Source organism: Chelonia mydas, chromosome 16, assembly GCF_015237465.2.
Source record: "Chelonia mydas isolate rCheMyd1 chromosome 16, rCheMyd1.pri.v2, whole genome shotgun sequence".
Lineage (NCBI taxonomy): Eukaryota > Metazoa > Chordata > Testudines > Cheloniidae > Chelonia > Chelonia mydas.
The window spans coordinates 24,939,523-24,959,791 of NC_057857.1; the positions used below are offsets into that span (position 1 = coordinate 24,939,523).

Sequence of the window (20,269 nt, forward strand, 5' to 3'; positions counted from 1 at the left end):
GGGCGGCCCCGCGGCCGAGCCTCGGCCTCGCGGGGGCAGGGCGGGGTCCGCGGCCGGCGCGTGAAGGGGGCGGCCGCGGGGGCGGGACTCGGCCCGCTTCGAAGGGAAACGCCGGACCGCGCCCCGCCCTTCGGCCGGGGGAGCCGCCGGCCCTCGCCCGCCTCGGTCTGCGGGTGACCCGGAAGTGCTGCTGCTGCTCAGGAACCACTTCCGGGTGCAACTAGCTGTGGGAGCGGGCGGGAAGCGGCGCTGAGAGGGAGCGGGCCGGGCCGGGCACCCGCCATGTGAGAGACCCCGAGACCCCCAGGTGAGGAGCCGCCGGCGGCGGGCGCGGGGCCCGAGGGCCTGGGGCCGGCCGCGTTCCCTCTCCCCCGGAGCCGCAGCCCCCGCGGCGGGAGCCCAGGCCTCCCCAGGCGCGCAGGGTCCCGGTGCAGCCCCCCGGGCAGGGCGCTCCCCTGGGGCGGAGGGCGGGCGGGCGGGCGCGGACTGCTCTCCCCGCGGCCCCTCACGGGGCACTGCCGCCGCCGCCGCCGTCTGGTCGTGGCCGCTGCCCCTCGCCTGGGGCCCGCCCGCCGCGGGGCTGCTTCGGGCGCGGCGGATGGGCAGCATCGCGGGCTCTGGCTGCGCGGTCCTGCCCCGGGTGGGCTCGCTGGCTGCTTTGCCCCGTTCCCCGCCACCTTGCCGGGCACCGATGCTGCCGCCCGCCGCGGGAGGGGGCCCGAGCCTCCGGAAATCGACATGGGAACTGCGGGCGCGGGCCGCCCGGCGAGCACCAGATCGGAGCCCTCGGTGAGAAACGGTCGGATTCACGGTGCTGCGCTGCGGGGCCCGAGCCGCCCGCTCCCGGGGCTGCTGGTGCGCTGGGCGCGCGCTCCGTGCCCCAGCCTGCTCGGGACCGCCCGCCTCTAACGTAAATGATCCGTTCCGCTTAATTTTGTCCTGTAAATGGGGAGGCGGTGGCTTGTAAATATTGAAGCTTTCTGTAAAGCTAATATTTTCATATGGAGCCCTCCGACTACAACAAGAATATTTTATGCTGGCTGGTATAGAACTGCTTATGCTTAAGGGTAGACAGACAGACTATAAACATTTCTTCTGAAGAGTTTAAGCCTATAGTTAATTTTCAGTCTAGATAGACGTTTGTTATTCCCTTTGGGAAAAAAATGTCTAAAGCAGTTTTTAAAACCTTCCGTTATGCATACATTAGTTTATTGCAGGAACACAGAGAAAAATAAGAGGGGTAGTCTGGATCTGTAAAAGCGGCAAGGAGTCCTGTGGCACCTTATAGACTAACAGATGTATTGGCGCATACAGGCATCCGACGAGGTGGGTAGTCACCCACGAAAGCTTATGCTCCAATACGTCTGTTAGTCTATAAGGTGCCACAGGACTCTTTGCCGCTTTTAGAGAAAAATAAGCTTGCTGGGTTTGAATTTATTTTTAAAGCCCCCTTTCTCCCTCTCCCCTCCAAACTTGGAGAGCAATCTGTAATAAAATAAAAACGACTAGATTTTAAAGGTGAGGAAAGGAGGCCACGACTACTTAGTTAAAAATAGCTACAGTACAACGCATTGCAAAGTAGAGAGACATTGTCACGGACATGGTTGTGGCTGAAAGTGTCAGGGGTTGGGTAGCTGCCTGAGATCAGGAATCAGAGTAACAGCCGTGTTAGTCTGTATTCATAAAAAGAAAAGGAGTACTTGTGGCACCTTAGAGACTAACCAGTTTATTTGAGCATGAGCTTTCGTGAGCTACAGCTCACTTCATCAGATGCATAGCTATGCAAAGCTCATGCTCAAATAAACTGGTTAGTCTCTAAGGTGCCACAAGTACTCCTTTTCTTTTTTTGAGATCAGGAAGCGTCCGCACTTTGCCATCCCTTTTTCCCCTTAATGACAGCTGTAGAGTGGCCAGTATACAGGTCTTATGGAGACTGCTGAATGATAATAAAAAACATCCAATTAGAAGAAAGTGGTGTAACAAGGGAGAGATGGAGAGTACTGACATGGAAAGTACAGATGGATGTCATGTTCTTTTAATGTACTGTAGCGATGATTTTGTTATCATACCTAAATAGATGGCTAACTTCATTAATTTTCATTGCTTTAAAACACTATTACATCAAGAAAATAATGGCTGATGTCTGATTATCTAAAATGTAAAAAGTTATTACAGCTGTACGTGAGAAATTAGAAAACCAGCCGAACATGTCACTGACATTAATTACATATTCTTCATCTGTAGTAATAGCATAAAATATTAAAAATAATTTATTTCACAGTTTAGCTTTGACAAAGTAAAGGATATGTATTTTCCAAAACAGATTGTGCTAACAGAATTGTCTCCCATGTTGCAAGTGGCTTGTTGAAACATTTGGTTTCTCAAATTTGGACAAAAGGTTGTGATAATTGTGATTTAGGAACCATTAAATACTTGACTATAAATGGTGAAAATGGAAATGTTGGTGTCTGCATAAGTGTTCAGATATGTGCAAAAAATGAAGACTACACAGATGGTTACTTGTTAAATATCTTGCTGATTTCAAAGCACATTTATGGTTCTGAAGCATACGTTGTACTTGTCTGGCACCTAACCTTTGTGTACAGAGCTTCTTTACTTCCAGCCTTTCACTGATATGGTTATTGCTGTTGTTGGAATTAGATGTGTACATATATCTATGTTTACATGTAAACTGACTTTTTGAGCTAAAATCGGACGACCTGAAACTTGAATTGATCATGAAAACTTTGTTGTCTCCTGGTCTTTGAATCTTTACCTGTTTATTTTCACTATAATCATTTTTACATGAGCCAGCAGTGCACATAGCGGTAATAAGGGAGAAAGCAGTCCTCATGTTTTTGTTTCAGAAGTACTTTCTCTGTTGTAATATTGCTCAAAGAAGAAGTCTTAAATTTTTCTATATTTCTAGTGTCCCAATTGCTATGTCTAGATGCCACACTATTCTCAGTGCATTGCAAAGTATAGTGCGTTTGTAATCTAATAATTTACTAGTTTAATAACTAAAAGCACTCGTCTTTAAAATTACACTATTAACGTTTTTAACCAACCGCTTAAATTACTATTGCTGGTGGGGATTTTTTTCAACAGAACTCAATTTTTCAAAAATTTAGCTGGAAAATGCTGATTTGTCAAACTGAAACTTTTCATGGAAATTATTGGTTTTGGTAAAACTTTCATTGGGAAGGTTTCTTACACCAGAAATTCTATGCTGGATTTAAGAGGGAACTGCCCTAAAATAGCCAATAACCCAATGATTAGGGCACTCACCTAGGATGTGGAAGAACCAGGTTCATGTCCCTGCTGTGCCTGATGATTTGGAACAGGAATTTGGACCTAATCACTGGATTATAGTGACTCTGTTGGACCTAGTGAATAGTTAATTTATGCAAATTAGAACAGCTCCAATGTGAGAGAGCAAGAGAGAGCCCCAAAATGGCTATAGCTCTGTTGGGAGGCCACTTGTCTGGGATTTGAGAGACCTAGGATCAAATCCCTGTACTAAAAGGTTGTTACAGCGAAGAGAACACTAACCAGGGACATGGATCTGTGTGTCCAGCGTCTTACTGAGCTGTTGGCTATTGGGGTGAGTCTCGTGTTTTATCAGGAAAAATTTTGAAAGGTCTTGGTTTCATCTTAATGTGGAATGGAAACAATGTAAAAGCTAAATCTGTTTTGCAAAATGGAATTCTTGTTTTTTGGCTAGCCATAAAAATTACATATTATTGCTCCTCTGATAGAGGGCTTACCACCAAAGTGTTGGAGCTGTTCTGAATGTGTGTGATGAGGACACATTCACATTGGCTCTCTCTACTATTTCCCTTTTTAGTTCCTATTGGGCAAAAGGTTGAAATTAACAAGAATTTTTCTCTCTGAAATTTATAATCTTCAGTACCCTGCCTGCGCACAAAAATGGAGGGACTGGATACTGCAGCATTTCCTACGCCTGGTATTCTGTCAGCTCCTTTTTCTCAGGAGCTGGGATTTGGAGATTTTTTTGGGAAATAGGGGAGAGGTATGATTTGAATTGTTGCCGAGTTATTTTTAATAGCCTTACAATTACAAGAGACGCTATGGTTCCATCTGTCCTAAACAAAAGTATGTTAATTTACTGATCCCAGGAGAGAACTTTCAAAACCACAACATACGCACAAATTTTATTTCAGGTAGCCCTCTCAGTTACATGTACATCAAAAACCATGAAAGTATAACTTTTGACCCCTGCCAAGTGGAATTTTAGTTCATTGTCTTGGTGCCTTGTGTTGTGGGAAGCTTAAGGGGTCTGTATTATGTGACCCGTACACCTTTCTTAACAATTGAAAGAAAATATTTGGCATCTTTTGACTTCTGTATTTGGTTTTGGGACATGGGATTTTTCCCCCCAGTTATGTCAAGAAAGGATGCCTAATCAAATTTGTTAGGAAATACATCACAGACTTCTATATTCCTCCAGTTTTAAGAGACTGGATCTCCTTAATGTTGGAAGTGCAGTATTGTCATATTATTACAGATGATGTCCTTTTGAATAAGTGGCAAAGAGTCCTGTGGCACCTTATAGACTAACAGACGTATTGGAGCATAAGCTTTCGTGGGTGAATACCCACTTCGTTGGATGCATGTAGTGGAAATTTTCAGAGGCAGGTATAAATATGCAAGTCCTTTTGAATGACATTAATCCAAGTCCGTTTCTGCCTATTTGTGTGGTTGATGAGATAGCAATTAAAGGTACTGTATCTCTCTTTAAAAAGTTCAGGGAATATCCTGGAGTCATAACCAGTGTTCCCCCGACAGTATGTGGCATTCCTGCATCCAAGGAGCATGAGGAATTATGTGCATGACAGCTCTTGGTTTGCCAGTATCTAATACAGTACAATATAAAGTGCTTTGATGTTACCTTTAAATACAAAAGATACATAGAAAAACTACATTCTGTGCTATAGAGAAAGTGTAAACAAAATGAAGCTTTAGTGCAACAGTAAAAAGTGCAGAATGTTACTGAACTAAATTGCAACATTTTTCAGTTGTGCTGTGGTATCTTTCTGGCTCAAGGGGCTAACTCCAGATCCTGTTGACTTTCTTAGTGACTCACAATAAATTGTTACTTGTACTGAGATCAGAATTCTACATTTGTGTACTCTGGTTTTTGTACCCGTACTTTGCAACTTGCCAAGGCCCAAATAGGAGAGATTCAAAATGAAGGATACAAATAAATTCATGCAGAAATTGTTGTGGGATTTACTCCTTTAGGGTAAATTAACGATTTATTTAACTTTGGTTTAATGATTCTTTATTTCTGACATAAATAATTTAAAAAAATAAGTAATGGGGCACCAGGTTTGTGCAGAATGAAAGTAACTCTGAGACAAAAATGATTGATTTTTCCCTTGAAATGAGGGACAGTTACGAGGTGTGTCTGTACCAATAATATCCCATACCAGGCATTCTCTCTGAAGTAAAATGGATCAATTATTTTCTCTGCTAATGATGCCAAAGTCTCAAAAAACAAACAAAACTACCCTATATTTAAGAGTCCATAATTATCCCACAAGTGGTATGTGTCCCCTTTAGATTATCAGTTTAAAAATTGACTCTTGCACAGCTTTAACTTCCAGGATACAGATTTTATAATACAATGAACAACTGAAACGCTGATTACTAGGGAATCATTCTTTAATATATGGCAGGGGTTCCCAAACTTGGTTTGCAGCTTTTTCAGGGTAAGCCCCTGGCGGGCTGCGAGATACTTTGTTTACCTGAGGTTCCATGGGTACGGCCGCTTGCAGCTCCCAGTGGCTGCGGTTCGCCGTTCCCGGCCAATGGGAGCTGTGGGAAGTGGTGGCGGGCCATGCCACTGCTTCCCGCAGCTCCCATTGGCCGGGAACGGCGAACCGCGGCCACTGGGAGCTGCGAGCGGCCGTACCCATGGATGCTCAGGTAAACAAAGTGCCTTGTGGCCCGCCAGGGGCTTACCCTGAACAAGCCGCAAACCAAGTTTGGGAACCCCAATATATGGTGATTTAAACCAGGGTATTGAGGCATTTTTTGTTGGCCTCAGTACAATTTTTTAAAAATTTCTTTGCCTTCTTATTGCCTTGTCTCCTGAAACCTCTTTGGAAGTTTCAGTTGACAAAGTTTGACACACATTGGTAAATATGGAGCGTAATAGAGAACTTTTGAGTAGACAGGTGATCTGCTGCCCGGTTACCTGTTTCTCAACTTGGCCATTCAGACATTATGATTTCAGCAGGTTTTTGATTACCTCAGCACTCCTTTGCCTTTATGCACAGCAATTCTTAAATGTTAGACCTCCTGTATGCAATGTACAGTAAAACTTCTCATATTATGCTAGACCTCTAGACAAATATAATCAATACACTAAGATTAATATTTTGTAGCAGTTTATCTGTTCCGGTAAGCTTAAAAAGGTGTTCTGAAAAAAGTGTTCCAATCATTCATCTTTTTCTTCTATGGTTTACAACGAAGGAATAATATAGGTGTGGGGTGAAGCTGCAGTATATGAACTGCATAGGGAAATATGTATGGGGGTGTGTGTGGGTGTGCGTTTATATATAGATACAGATATCCCTTATAGAATTTGTTTTATGTGCATGGGTCTAAAGTAGCCAAGACCTTATTCTGAACATATATTAATTGTATGAATCTTCTGGAAAAGTCCCTTTTATTTAGTGAAATAGGTTTTGAAATATATATAATCAATATATTCCACTTACTTCATTTGAATTAAATAGAAACAAACTACAGTTTTGTTTTGTTTTTTTTAAAAAAAGGAGGACTTGTGGCACCTTAGAGACTAACCAATTTATTTGAGCATGAGCTTTCGTGAGCTACAGCTCACTTCATCAGATGCATACTGTGGAAATTGCAGAAGACATTATATACACAGACACCATGAAACAATACCTCCTCCCACCCCACTCTCCTGCTGGTAATAGCTTATCTAAAGTGATCATCAAGTTGGGCCATTTCCAGCACAAATCCAGGTTTTCTCACCCTCTGCCCCCCCACAGACAAACTCACTCTCTTGCTGGTAATAGCCCATCCAAAGTGACCACTCTCTTCACAATGTGTATGATAATCAAGGTGGGCCATTTCCTGCAGAAATCCAGGTTCTCTCACCCCCCTCCAAAAACCACACACACAAACTCACTCTCCTGCTGGTAATAGCCTATCCAAAGTGACCACTCTCCTTACAATGTGCATGAAAATCAAGGTGGGCCATTTCCAGCACAAATACAGGTTTTCTCACTCCCGCACCCCCATACACACACAAACTCACTCTCCTGCTGGTAATAGCTCATCCAAAGTGACCACTCTCCCTACAATGTGCATGATAATCAAGGTGGGCCATTTCCAGCACAAATCCAGGTTTTCTCACCCCCCACCCCACACACACACAAACAGCAGGAGAGTGAGTTTGTGGGGGGGGGGGGGTGAGAAAACCTGGATTTGTGCTGGAAATGGCCCACCTTGATTATCATGCACATTGTAGGGAGAGTGGTCACTTTGGATGAGCTATTACCAGCAGGAGAGTGAGTTTGTGTGTGTATGGGGGTGCGGGAGTGAGAAAACCTGTATTTGTGCTGGAAATGGCCCACCTTGATTATCATACACATTGTGAAGAGAGTGGTCACTTTGGATGGGCTATTACCAGCAAGAGAGTGAGTTTGTCTGTGGGGGGCGGAGGGTGAGAAAACCTGGATTTGTGCTGGAAATGGCCCAACTTGATGATCACTTTAGATAAGCTATTACCAGCAGGAGAGTGGGGTGGGAGGAGGTATTGTTTCATGGTGTCTGTGTATATAATGTCTTCTGCAATTTCCACAGTATGCATCCGATGAAGTGAGCTGTAGCTCACGAAAGCTCATGCTCAAATAAATTGGTTAGTCTCTAAGGTTCCACAAGTCCTCCTTTTCTTTTTGCGAATACAGACTAACACGGCTGTTACTCTGAAACCTACAGTTTTTAGTGCTTTTTGAAAGACTAAAGACAAAAGATTTCCAGGGAAAAGGCAGCTTAAACCTAGGAATGGCTGAACAGTGGGCAATACTCTATATTTTTAGTATACTTAATATATAGTGAAGTACAAGTTCTTGTGGTTAAATACAACAATCGAAGTTATTTTTGGCCTGTAAGAAGCTGTCTTCTCCAGGAAGATCAGTACTTAATAAAAAGCTATTTGTTTACTAACTGCAGAAGAACCACTGTCGAAAGACAGGATGCTGGGCTAGATGGACCATTGGTCTGACCAATATGGCTTTCTCATGATCTTACAAGATTGAGGGCCAGATTCATTGACACAGCAAACACACTTTGTGTCACACTGTTAGCAGATTCTCTCCATAAAGCCAGTGTATAAGGGGCTGGGAGGATCACCCCAGTGGAAGGTGGGGAATCCTTCAGTGGAATAGAGCTGGCATAGAGGCTCCTACACAATCCTGCTCTCCAGGACGGACTTAAAAGAGATGTGACTGAAGAAAAGGGGACCTAGTAGGGGGCCCTATACTGCACCAATATTTGGCGGCAATTTCAACTGCTTTGCCCTTTTAGTAGCTGGCATAAATTAAAACAGCCTCTAGGCAGCTCTAACCTGGTGACTGCCCACAGCAGCTGCAAGATTGGAGGAACGCAAAGGTGAGCTTTAAGCTAATTTTCCAGTCCAGCTGTAGTTGAGGATCTGGCTCTAAAACTTTCAGCACTGATCGTAGTGCCCAAAGTGTCATCTTTCTAAGTGAAAAACACTTAAAAGTCCTCATAAGTGATAGCAGTGGTGCATAAGATGTCAGATTGCATAAAAAAGTTCTCTCAGATTCTAACAAATTAGTGGAGTAAGGACTCAAATCTTTTAAAGTTAAGATGAGGTCTTCATGAATATCCATTACAGCATACTATTTTCTTTCAGCTTTCTCCTGTACTTTGGTCAGAATCAGAATGCTGTAGCCAATCTCAGTGTTAGATAGCATTTTTTTTTTTTCTTCTTCAAAACAAAGTATGAGGTTACAGTTGATGATAGTTCAGTCTAAATTTTGATTGGGACTGAGAGAGAAATACTTAGAAAACTTATTTTTGCACTTTTGTTACAGCAGTAACCACATGTTTTAATGTTTTTGTCTATGGTTATATTAATGATGATGGGACAGGACTTTGGCTTCCAAACATTTAAATACGTGAGTACAGCTCATGTGATTCACAAACATTTTTAACAGACAGGTATGTATCAGCAAATGAATAAAACTAAACAGGTGCAGACTTAAAAGCAGAAATTAAATATGAGCTTGGCACGTGTGTGGCTCCATATAGTAGTTACTCAATGCTTTCCTGCTGTTACCATTATAGGCATGGCAATTCAATACCAAGTATATTACATCACTTTCTATTGATTTCACTATTTTAAATTGAAAAATGAGATTTGGGGGGGGGGGTAGACCTTGCTGTTTGTATGTTAGTTTAAGAAACTACTCTTATCTGAAGTAATTTTAACCTTGTCCTAAGAAGTAGGGTCATGATAGATAACCAATTGAACATAAGCTCCTGGTGCACTCAAGATACTATGTTGGTGGATGGCAATATAGAACCATAAGGTAAGGCAATGTGACGCATTAGCTAAGAGGGCAAATGTGATCCTTGGACGTATAAGAAGGGGAATAGCAAGTAGGAGTAAGGAAGTGGTGTCACCTCTGTTTACAGCATAAGTGAGACATTACTGGAACACTCTGTTCAGTTCTGGTGTCCGTGGTTCAAAAACAATGTTAAAATTTGAAAGGGTTCAGAAAAGCTATAGAAGAATTATTCAAGATCTGGAAAACATACCTTATAGTGAGAGACTTAAGAAGCTTCATCTATTAATCTTATTCAGGAGGTTAACTGGTGACTTGATCAGCCTGCAAGTATCTACATGGAGGAAAATATTTGATAGTAGATAGCACTTTAACAAAACCCAAGGTTAGAAGCTCCAGATAGACAAATTAAGCCTAGAAATAGAGTGCACTTCTTTTCAGTGAGGGTAATTAAGCATTGGAACAACTTACCTTGGTGTATGGTGGATTCTCCATTACTTGAGGCCTTTAAATCAAGGCTGAATATCTTTAAAAGACATGCTGCAGCTCAACAAGGAATTATGGTCTTGATGTATAAATTACTGGTGAAGTGGTTCAGTCTGTATTATGCAGGTCAGACTAGATGATCACAATGGTCCCTTGTGGCCTCAAAAATCTATGAATATTTTGTTTTAGTTCCTTGAACTACATGGCAGTGGCAATATGGCCAGGACTACAGTTAAGTCTTTTGCCAGTATAGCAATGTCAGATAGTGGTGTATAGCGTCAAAAGCCCTAGTGTAGATGGCAATCTACTGGCAAAAGAGTGGTTTTGCCGGTATAGCTTATTTTGTTTGGGGCACTGGTATAAGTTGAGTCTCTCCCCTAGGAGAGTTTGCCATCATAGCAATAATAGCAGACCTTTTCTAGTGAAGACCTGACATACTCCTTGCACTGTATTATATATAATTAATACACAATACTATACCTAAAATAGTTTTCTAAATTATTTTAAATGGATATTTCAGACTTCCCTCCTACATTTTGATGGCGTACATGTTTTTCTGAAATGTAGTAAGGTTGTATATGTAGTAAATATTTCACCATCTAAAATTCAATATTATAGAAATTCTCAAAGATTTTAGCATTATTTGTCCCTATTGGAATATCTCCATTCACTGATTGGGATTCTTCTTTCCAGGAATTCCATGTCATTAGTACAGCTCTTTACTTTCCAGTAAAGACCAAGCTTGCTGCAAAGTAGGATTTCATTAGTTAGTGTTTTCCATTAGAAGACAATGGAAATCAGAAAGTTTTAGGGTTGTGGAAAGGAAATTATAAAATTTAATCTTTACAGCTGCTCTGAAACTTTGCTACTGCTTTGTAATGAAAAGTCATTTTTTCAGACCCATTTTGTCAATTTTATTATGCAAAGTAGAAGCATTATCTTTGCAACTTTTTTGGCATAGACACTTTTTTTTTTAGTGATTTAGTACTCACTGTAATTGGATGTTGTCACAGGGTAGATTATGGGGGAAACAAAATGGGGATTCAACAGCTCAAGTGGCTTACTATCTTGTGTCAGTATAGTGGTGCTGGCTTCCAGGGCAGCGGGGTCCAGTGGCTAGAGTCTGTTTATTGGCTCATCTAGTTCAAGGCCATGTGGCCCAATGGCCAGAGTCAGTAGAGATGTCCTCCTGCCCAGGGTAGCGTGGCCCAGCGGCCAGGGTCAATAAAGCTGTCCTTTGACAGTAAAGCCCGCCACTTCAGGGGGGTGACTGCAGCCGGTGGTGGGTGCAGTTGGGGTAGGGGGATCCAGGCTACCCTTCTCCACCAGGTCCCAACCCAGGCCCCAAGGAACCAGTAGTTTTGTGATTAGTCTTGGTCTCTCGTTGCTATAGTCCTGATCCCTGGGTCACTTCCTACCCTGATTTCCAGTAACCGCAATCTCACAGCCTCAGCAGTCTCTCCTCCGTCGGTCTCAGCAGTCAGCTCGGTGTTCACCTGGCAGCTTCCTGGTAGGAGCCTGCAAGACACATCCAGTCTCCTCTGTGGTCAGACCAGACTAACCTGAGCTATTCCCTTTTACACTCTGGTTCCAGTCTGAGCATGCCAACCAAGGGCGAGAGGGCATGGCTTCTTCAGCCCACAGAGTGTGGTTAACCCATCTGGAACCAATACAGGGTAGGTACGCCCTGTTCCAGATGTGGTGATTGTACTCTCTTGTTACAATTTTTAAGTCTTTTGTTAATTGAACGTATTTTAAAAATTAAGCAGGAAATTTAATGGAGGAAGTTATATATATTAGGGTTGTTAAGCGATTAAAAAGATTAATCGTGCACTTAATCGTGCTGTTAATGATATAATACTATTTATATACATATTTTTTGATGTTTTCCACATTTTCAAATATATTGATTTCAATTACAACACAGAATAGAGTGTACAATTCTCACTTTATATTTTTTATTACAAATATTTGCACTGTAAAGATAAAAGAAATAGTATTTTTCAAGTCACTTAATACAAGTACTGTAGTGCAATCTCTTTATCATGAAAGTTGAACTTGCAAATGTGGAATTATGTACAAAAAATAACTGCATTCAAAAATAAAACAATGTAAAACTTTAGAGCCTACAAGTCCACTCAGTCCTACTTCTTGTTAAGCCAATCATTCAGACAAACAGGTTTTTCATTTGCAGGAGATAACTGTGCCCGCTTCTTGTGTACAATGTCACCTGAAAGAGAGAACAGGCATCCTCAGAGCACTGTTGTAGCTGGCGTTGCAAGATATTTAAGTGCCAGATTCGCTAAATTTCAGAGTAACAGCCGTGTTAGTCTGTATTCGCAAAAAGAAGAGGAGTACTTGTGGCACCTTAGAGACTAACCAATTTATTTGAGCATGAGCTTTCGTGAGCTACAGCTCACTTCATCGGATGCATACTGTGGAAATTGCAGAATATCATTATTATACACAGACACCATGAAACAATACCTCCTCCCACCCCACTCTCCTGCTGGTAATAGCTTATCTAAAGTGATCATCGAGATGGGCCATTTCCAGCACAAATCCAGGTTTTCTCACCCTCCGCCCCCCCACAGACAAACTCACTCTCTTGCTGGTAATAGCCTATCCAAAGTGACCACTCTCCTTACAATGTGCATGAAAATCAAGGTGGGCCATTTCCAGCACAAATACAGGTTTTCTCACCCCCCCACCCCACACACACACACAAACTCACTCTCCTGCTGGCAATAGCTCATCCAAACTGACCACTCTCCCTACAATGTGCATGACAATCAAGGTGGGCCACTTCCAGCATAAATCCAAGTTTAACCAGAAGGCTGGGGGGGGGGGGGGTGGTAAGGAAAAAAACAAGGGGAAATAGGCTACCTTGCATAATGACTTAGCCACTCCCAGTCTCTATTTAAGCCTAAATTAATAGTATCCAATTTGCAAATGAATTCCAATTCAGCAGTTTCTCGCTGGACTCTGGATTTGAAGTTTTTTTGTTGTAAGATAGCGACCTTCATGTCTCTGATTGCGTGACCAGAGAGACTGAAGTGTTCTCCGACTGGCTTATGAATGTTATAATTCTTGACATCTGATTTGTGTCCATTTATTCTTTTACGTAGAGACTGTCCAGTTTGATCAATGTACATGGCAGAGAGGCATTGCTGGCACATGATGGCATATATCACATTGGTGGATGTGCAGGTGAACGAGCCTCTGATAGTGTAGCTGATGTTATTAGGCCCTGTGATGGTGTCCCCTGAATAGATATGTGGGCACAGTTGGCAACGGGCTTTGTTGCAAGGATAGGTTCCTGGGTTAGTGGTTCTGTTGTGTGGTATGTGGTTGTTGGTGAGTATTCGCTTCAGGTTGGGGGGCTGTCTGTAGGCAAGGACTGGCCTGTCTCCCAAGATTTGTGAGAGAGTTGGGTCATCCTTCAGGATAGGTTGTAGATCCTTAATAATGCGTTGGAGAGGTTTTAGTTGGGGGCTGAAGGTGACGGCTAGTGGCGTTCTGTTATTTTCTTTGTTAGGCCTGTCCTGTACTGGGAACTCTTCTGGCTCTATCAATCTGTTTCTTCACTTCCGCAGGTGGGTATTGTAGTTGTAAGAATGCTTGATAGAGATCTTGTAGGTGTTTGTCTCTGTCTGAGGGGTTGGAGCAAATGCGGTTGTATCGCAGAGCTTGGCTGTAGGCGATGGATCGTGTGGTGTGGTCAGGGTGAAAGCTGGAGGCATGTAGGTAGGAATAGCGGTCAGTAGGTTTCCGGTATAGGGTGGTGTCTACGTGACCATTGTTTATTAGCACTGTAGTGTCCAGGAAGTGGATCTCTTGTGTGGACTGGACCAGGCTGAGGTTGATGGTGGGATGGAAATTGTTGAAATCATGGTGGAATTCCTCAAGGGCTTCTTTTCCATGGGTCCAGATGATGATGATGTCATCAATATAGCGCAAGTAGAGTAGGGGCGTTAGGGGACGAGAGCTGAGGAAGCGTTGTTCTAAATCAGCCATAAAAATGTTGGCATACTGTGGGGCCATGCGGGTACCCATAGCAGTGCTGCTGATCTGAAGGTATACATTGTCCCCAAATGTAAAATAGTTATGGGTAAGGACAAAGTCACAAAGTTCAGCCACCAGGTTAGCCGTGACATTATCGGGGATAGTGTTCTTGACGGCTTGTAGTCCATCTTTGTGTGGAATGTTGGTGTAGAAGGCTTCTACATCCATAGTGGCCAGGATGGTGTTATCAGGAAGATCACCGATGGATTGTAGTTTCCTGTATTCTATTGTATTCTGTATTGTATTCTGCAATTTCCACAGTATGCATCCGATGAAGTGAGCTGTAGCTCACGAAAGCTCATGCTCAAATAAATTGGTTAGTCTCTAAGGTGCCACAAGTACTCCTTTTCTTTTTGCGAATACAGACTAACACGGCTGTTACTCTGAAACCTGTCATTATGCAAGGCACTGCATTTAGCCGTATGGAGTGGAAATCTATCAACTGCATGAAAAAACTTGTACAGATACAGACAGACATCATCTTCCTTTCCAAATGCAAACAGATGGACATCGTACCAAAAGGACTGAAGGTAAAAAATCCATTACAATCTACATACCACACAGACTATGCTGACAGCTTGTGCCACACGCTCTCAAAGAAACTGCGGAATCACCTGATCAACATCCTCTACAGCAAACAGGGAAAGATTAAGAATGAGCTCTCAAAACTGGATACTCTCATAAAAAACCAACCTTCCACACAAACTTCCTCGTGGCTGGATTTTACTAAAACTAGACAAGCCATTTACAACGCACACTTTGCTTCTCTACAAAAGAAAAAGGACACTAAACTTTCTAAACTACTACATGCTACAAGGGGCCACAGCAATGGTTCCCTCAACCCACCCAGCAATATTGTTAACCTATCCAACTATACTCTCAGCCCAGCAGAAGCAGCTGTCCTATCTCGGGGCCTCTCCTTCTGCCGCTCCACCCCCACGAACATGATACAGTTCTGTGGTGACCTAGAATCCTATTTTCGACGTCTCCGACTCAAGGAATATTTCCAAAATACCTCTGAACAACATACTAATCCACAGAGGCCTCCCGACCAACATTACAAAAAGAAGGATTCTAGGTGGACTCCTCCTGAAGGTCGAAACAGCAGACTGGACTTCTACATAGAGTGCTTCCGCCGACGTGCACGGGCTGAAATTGTGGAAAAGCAGCATCACTTGCCCCATAACCTCAGCCGTGCGGAACACAATGCCATCCACAGCCTCAGAAACAACTGACATCATAATCAAAAAGGCTGACAAAGGAGGTGCTGTTGGCATCATGAATAGGTCGGAATATGAACAAGAGGCTGCTCGGCAGCTCTCCAACACCACTTTCTACAAGCCATTACCCTATGATCCCACTGAGAGTTACCAAAAGCAACTACAGCATTTGCTCAAGAAACTCCCTGAAAAAGCACAAGATCAAATCCGCACAGACACACCCCTGGAACCCCGACCTGGGATATTCTATCTACTACCCAAGATCCATAAACCTGGAAATCCTGGGCGCCCCATCATCTCAGGCATTGGCACCCTGACAGCAGGATTGTCTGGCTATGTAGACTCCCTCCTCAGGCCCTACACTACCAGCACTCCCAGCTACCTTCGAGACACCACTGACTTCCTGAGGAAACTACAATCCATCGGTGATCTTCCTGAAAACACCATCCTGGCCACTATGGATGTAGAAGCCCTCTACACCAACATTCCACACAAAGATGGACTACAAGCCGTCAAGAACACTATCCCCGATAATGTCACGGCTAACCTGGTGGCTGAACTTTGTGACTTTGTCCTTACCCATAACTATTACACATTTGGGGACAATGTATACCTTCAGATCAGCGGCACTGCTATGGGTACCCGCATGGCCCCACAGTATGCCAACATTTTTATGGCTGATTTAGAACAACGCTTCCTCAGCTCTCGTCCCCTAACGCCCCTACTCTACTTGCGCTATATTGATGACATCTTCATCATCTGGACCCATGGAAAAGAAGCCCTTGAGGAATTCCACCATGATTTCAACAATTTCCATCCCACCATCAACCTCAGCCTGGTCCAGTCCACACAAGAGATCCACTTCCTGGACACTACAGTGCTAATAAACAATGGTCACGTAGACACCACCCTATACCGGAAACCTACTGACCGCTATTCCTACCTACATGCCTCCAGCTTTCACCCTGACCACACCACACGATCCATCGCCTACAGCCAAGCTCTGCGATACAACCGCATTTGCTCCAACCCCTCAGACAGAGACAAACACCTACAAGATCTCTATCAAGCATTCTTACAACTACAATACCCACCTGCGGAAGTGAAGAAACAGATTGATAGAGCCAGAAGAGTTCCCAGTACAGGACAGGCCTAACAAAGAAAATAACAGAACGCCACTAGCCGTCACCTTCAGCCCCCAACTAAAACCTCTCCAACGCATTATTAAGGATCTACAACCTATCCTGAAGGATGACCCAACTCTCTCACAAATCTTGGGAGACAGGCCAGTCCTTGCCTACAGACAGCCCCCCAACCTGAAGCGAATACTCACCAACAACCACATACCACACAACAGAACCACTAACCCAGGAACCTATCCTTGCAACAAAGCCCGTTGCCAACTGTGCCCACATATCTATTCAGGGGACACCATCACAGGGCCTAATAACATCAGCCACACTATCAGAGGCTCGTTCACCTGCACATCCACCAATGTGATATATGCCATCATGTGCCAGCAATGCCTCTCTGCCATGTACATTGATCAAACTGGACAGTCTCTACGTAAAAGAATAAATGGACACAAATCAGATGTCAAGAATTATAACATTCATAAGCCAGTCGGAGAACACTTCAGTCTCTCTGGTCACGCAATCAGAGACATGAAGGTCGCTATCTTATAACAAAAAAACTTCAAATCCAGAGTCCAGCGAGAAACTGCTGAATTGGAATTCATTTGCAAATTGGATACTATTAATTTAGGCTTAAATAGAGACTGGGAGTGGCTAAGTCATTATGCAAGGTAGCCTATTTCCCCTTGTTTTTTTCCTTACCACCCCCCCCCCTCCCCCCGGCCTTCTGGTTAAACTTGGATTTATGCTGGAAGTGGCCCACCTTGATTGTCATGCACATTGTGGGGAGAGTGGTCAGTTTGGATGAGCTATTGCCAGCAGGAGAGTGAGTTTGTGTGTGTATGGGGGTGGGGGGTGAGAGAACCTGTATTTGTGCTGGAAATGGCCCACCTTGATTTTCATGCACATTGTAAGGAGAGTGGTCACTTTGGATAGGCTATTACCAGCAGGAGAGTGAGTTTGTGTGTGTGGTTTTTGGAGGGAGGTGAGGGGGTGAGAGAACCTGGATTTCTGCAGGAAATGGCCCACCTTGATTATCATACACATTGTGAAGAGAGTGGTCACTTTGGATGGGCTATTACCAGCAAGAGAGTGAGTTTGTCTGTGGGGGGCGGAGGGTGAGAAAACCTGGATTTGTGCTGGAAATGGCCCATCTCGATGATCACTTTAGATAAGCTATTACCAGCAGGAGAGTGTGTTTGTGTGTGTGTGTTTGGAGGGGCGGGGAGTGAGAGAACCTGGATTTGTGCTGGAAATGGCCCACCTTGATTTTCATGCACATTGTAAGGAGAGTGGTCACTTTGGATAGGCTATTACCAGCAGGAGAGTGAGTTTGTGTGTGTGGTTTTTGGAGGGAGGTGAGGGGGTGAGAGAACCTGGATTTCTGCAGGAAATGGCCCACCTTGATTATCATACACATTGTGAAGAGAGTGGTCACTTTGGATGGGCTATTACCAGCAAGAGAGTGAGTTTGTCTGTGGGGGGGCGGAGGGTGAGAAAACCTGGATTTGTGCTGGAAATGGCCCATCTCGATGATCACTTTAGATAAGCTATTACCAGCAGGAGAGTGGGGTGGTAGGAGGTATTGTTTCATGGTGTCTGTGTATATAATAATGATATTCTGCAATTTCCACAGTATGCATCCGATGAAGTGAGCTGTAGCTCACGAAAGCTCATGCTCAAATAAATTGGTTAGTCTCTAAGATTCGCTAAAGATTCATATGTCCCTTTATGCTTTAACCACCATTCCACAGGACATGCGTCCATGCTGATGATGGGTTCTGCTCGCTAATGATCCAAAGCAGTGCAGACCAACGCATGTTCATTTTCATCATCTGAGTCAGATGTCACCAGCAGAAGGTTGATTTTCTTTTTTGGTGGTTTGGGTTCTGTAGTTTTTGCATCGGAGTGTTGCTCTTTTGAGACTTCTGAAAGCATGCTCCACACCTCATCTCTCAGATTTTGGAAGGTACTTCAGATTCTTAAACCTCAGGTTGAGTGCAGTAGCTATCTTTAGAAATCTCACATTGGTACCTTCTTTGCGTTTTATCAGATCTGCAGTGAAAGTGTTCTTAAAACAAACACTATGCTGGGTCATCATCCGAGACTGCTATAACATGAAATATATGGCAGAATGTGGGTAAAACACAGAGGAGGAGACATACAATTCTCTCCCAAGGAGTTCAATCACAAATTTAATTAACACATTATTTTTTTAATGAGTGTCATCAGCATGGAAAAATGTCCTCTAGAATGGTGGACAAAGCATATCTATGAATCTATGAATCTATGAAGGGGCATATGAATGTTTAGCATATCGGCATGTAAATATAGGGAGTCCTCGGACGCCACTTACGACACTTTTCAATTCACTGCCCGTTTCTCCCCTACGATGCTTGTTTCAACCTTATGATGAAATCCGGCAGGGAGAACAGCACACATAATGTGCTGAGCTTCAGCCAATCACTGATTTCACTGTTCAAGCTTTCTGATTGGCTGAGCCCGGGACTGGGAGCCAATGAAAAACAAGTGGCAAGGCTACCCGGCAACAAGCTACCATGGCCATGGAAGCCGATCAGACAAGTGACTGCAAGGGACCCCCTTCCAGCTCCATTCATTATAACGCGACCACAAAGTTATTTACAAGCAACTCTTTAAAAAGCAAGCCCAATTCTGAGTTAGTATGTTGCCGACATTCTGAGAGCTGCCTGCCTTGCTGCCTGTCTGCCTCCCTGGCTGTCTGCCCAGCCTGTCTCCCTGTTCAAAAAGTTCTGCAAGGTCAAAGCATATGTGATTTTTATATGTTTATTTGAATGCTGTTTACCGAATAAATACAGTAATGTTGCTACATACAGACTAACACGGCTGCTTCTCTAAAATTAGTCATCTATAATTCATTTAGTACAAAAATCTGGTTTATTGTGGTGAAAATAGTGTATCAAGCCTTGGTTGAGGAGCCAATCTCCCATTTATACCATTGATTCCTATGGGAAAAGCGGTTTCGACTTACAACACAATTCTGAGGAACGAATTGTGTCGTAAGTCCGAGGACTCCCTGTACCTTGCAATACCGGCTACAAAAGTGCCATGCGAACATCTGTTCTCACTTTCAGGTGACATTGTAAATAAGAAGCAGGCAGCATTATCTCCCATAAATGTAAACAAACTTGTTTCTCTTAGTGATTGGCTGAATAAGAAGTAGGACTGAGTGGACTTGTAGGCGCTAAAGTTTTACATTGTTTTGGTTTTGAGTGTTCTGTAACAAAAAAATTCTACATTTGTAAATTGCACTTTCACGATAAAGAGATTGCACTACGGTATTTGAATGAGGTGAATTGAAAAATACTATTTCTCTTGTTTATCATTTTTACAGTGCAAATATTTGTAATAAAATAATATAAAGTGAGCACTGTGGACTTTGTATTCTGTGTTGTAATTTAAATCAATATATTTGAAAATGTAGAAAAACATCAAAAATATTTAATAAATTTCAATTGGTATTCTATTGTTTAACAGTGCGATTAAAACTGCTATTAATTTTTTATCACAATTAATTTTTTTGAATTAATCCTGTGAATTAACTGTGATTGATAGACAGCCTTAATATATATCATTTAAATATCAGCACCTATTATGAAATCACTATGGTTATATGCAATAATTGTCTCAGCAAATCAGACTGTCTCAAATAAAATATTGGATCTGACTCATCAGGAAACAAATTATTATGCAAAACATGTTTCCTGTCCTTTGCTGCTGTTAATCCAACCCA

At 43.1% G+C, this 20,269-nt stretch overlaps 1 protein-coding gene across 4 annotated transcripts in view; it reads left to right on the forward strand.

Moving 5' to 3' along the window:
* Positions 1–130: 130 nt before the first annotated feature.
* The window catches only part of ZBTB34 (zinc finger and BTB domain containing 34), a 29,152-nt gene continuing 9,013 nt past the window's right edge, over positions 131–20,269 (forward strand). For 2 of the 4 annotated variants that reach the window (XM_037880093.2, XM_037880090.2), the window contains exon 1: positions 132–307. The gene's annotated coding sequence lies outside the window, so the exon portion shown is untranslated. Of the gene's footprint in view, positions 308–11,361; positions 11,756–20,269 lie in introns of those variants that run through there. The other 2 variants (XM_037880094.2, XM_037880091.2) reach the window with 2 other exon arrangements.